Here is a 2500-nt window from a genome sequence, read left to right as displayed (position 1 = left end):
TGTCGCCACATTGCATACGAACCGCATGAAACTTCCAGAGGCATTTGCAGCAGGAATGCATGTGCACTCAAAAAAGTGAATATTTCTCACGGATAGACCCCGTGATACGCTAGAAATTGGCGGGGATGTCTCTCTTGTGGCTCACGGGGCTGTTAGGGTGGCACAGAAATCCCTCGGAATGGGAAAACGGGTCATTTTCGTGTCGCCACATTGCATGCGAACCGCATGCAACTTCCAGAGGCATTTGCAGCAGAAATGCATGTGCAGTCAAAAAAAATTGATATTTTTACGGATAGACCCCGTGAAACGCTAGAAATTGGCGGGGATGTGTCTCTTGTGGCTCACGGGGCTGTTCGGGTCGCACAGAAATCCCTGGGAATGGGAAAACGGGTCATTTTCGTGTTGCCACATTGCGTACGAACCGCATGAAACTTCCAGAGGCATTTGCAGCAGGAATGCATGTGCACTCAAAAACTTCTATATGTTTCACGGATAGACCCCGTGAAACGCTAGAAATTGGCGGGGATGTGTCTCTTGTGGCTCACGGGGCTGTTAGGGTGGCACAGAACTCCCTCGGAATGGGAAAAGGGGTCATTTTCGTGTTGCCACATTGCATAGGAACGCCATGAAACTTCCAGAGGCATTTGCAGCAGAAAGGCACGTGCACTCAAAAATTTTAATATTTTTCACGCATAGACCCCGTCAAACGCTAGAAGTTGGCGGGGATGTCTCTCTTGTGGCTCACGGGGCTGTTAGGGTCGCACAGAAATGCCTCGGAATGGGAAAACGGGTCATTTTTGTGTGGCCACATTGCATAGGAACGGCATGAAACTTCCAGAGGCATTTGCAGCAGGAATGCATGTGCACTCAAAAACGTCTATATTTTTCACGGATAGACCCCGTGAAACGCTATAAATTGGCGGGGATGTCTCTCTTGTGGCTCACGGGCGCTGTTAGTTAGGGTCGCACAGAAATCCCTCGGAATGGGAAAAGGGGTCATTTTCGTGTTGCCACATTGCGTACGAACGGCATGAAACTTCCAGAGGCATCTGCAGCAGAAATGCATGTGCACTCAAAAACGTCTATATTTTTCACGGATAGACCCCGTGAAACGCTAGAAATTGGCGGGGATGTGTCTCTTGTGGCTCACGGGGCTGTTAGGGTCGCACAGAAATCCCTCGGAATGGGAAAACGGGTCATTTTCGTGTTGCCACAATTGGCATACGAACGGCATGAAACTTCCAGAGGCATTTGCAGCAGAAATGCATGTGCACTCAAAAACGTGAATATTTTTTCACGGATAGACCCCGTCAAACGCTCGAATTTGGCGGGGATGTTTCTCTTGTGGGTCACGGGGCTGTTCGGCTCGCACAGAACTCCCTTGGTCCACCTGATTCGTGCATACAGGCAGCAACTAAAACTCTGTAAACCTGCTGTGAGGACATCTAAACAGTGGACCAGTGAGGCTGTGGAAGATTTGCGGGCGTGCTTAGACTGTACTGACTGGGATATGTTCACGACTGCTACCAATAGTCTGGATGAACTCACAGAGGCTGTGTACATCAGCTTCTGTGAGGACTGCTGTATCCCAACACGTACCAGGGTGAACTTTAACAACAACAAGCCCTGGTTCTCAGCAAAGCTCAAAAGGTTGAGGTTGGAGAAGGAGGAAGCGTTTAGGAGTGGGGATAGAGACAGATTCAAGGAGTCGAAGAACAGGTTTAGCAAAGCGGTGAGAGAGGCTAAACGACTGTACTCAGAGACACTAAAACACCAGTTCTCTACTAACGACGCTGCTTCTGTCTGCCAAAGGGCTCAGGCACATCACCAACTACAAACCCAGAGCGCCCCACACCACTAACGACTCCCGCCTAGCCAACGACCTGAACGAGTTCTACCGTAGATTTGAAAGACAATTGGACTGTCCTGAACCACCCCTTCCCACCCAAGAGGCCCCATCCCCCACCCATACTACAGAAACGACTCTCTCCTTTCAGGAGGGAGAAGTTAATGGGCTTTTCAAGAGGCAGAATCCACGCAAAGCAGCCGGGCCGGACTCTGTCTCTCCAGCCACCCTCAGGCACTGCGCTGACCAGCTGTCTCCGGTGTTCACCAACATCTTTAACACCTCCCTGGAGACATGCCATGTACCAGCCTGTCTCAAGTCCTCCACCATCATCGCTGTGCCCAAAAAGCTAAGGCCAACAGGACTAAATGATTACAGACCGGTCGCCCTTACATCTGTGGTAATGAAGTCTTTTGAGCGCCTGCTCCTGGCACACCTCAAAGCCATCACAGACCCTCTCCTGGACCCCCTTCAGTTTGCCTACAGAGCCAACAGGTCTGTGGACGACGCAGTTAACATGGCCCAGCATCCTACGCCAGGATCCTGTTTGTGGACTTCAGCTCTGCCTTCAACACCATCATCCCTGCCCTGCTTCAGGACAAGCTCTTCCAGCTGAACGTGCCCTACTCCACCTGCAGGTGGATCACAGACTTC

Source organism: Petromyzon marinus, unplaced genomic scaffold, assembly GCF_048934315.1.
Source record: "Petromyzon marinus isolate PM22_M1 ecotype Great Lakes invasive population unplaced genomic scaffold, UKy_Petmar_22M1.pri1.0 PM_G_Scaffold_21, whole genome shotgun sequence".
Classification (NCBI taxonomy): domain Eukaryota; kingdom Metazoa; phylum Chordata; class Hyperoartia; order Petromyzontiformes; family Petromyzontidae; genus Petromyzon; species Petromyzon marinus.
The sequence above is the reverse complement of the archived record's forward strand: the minus strand, read 5'-3'. Positions refer to the sequence as shown.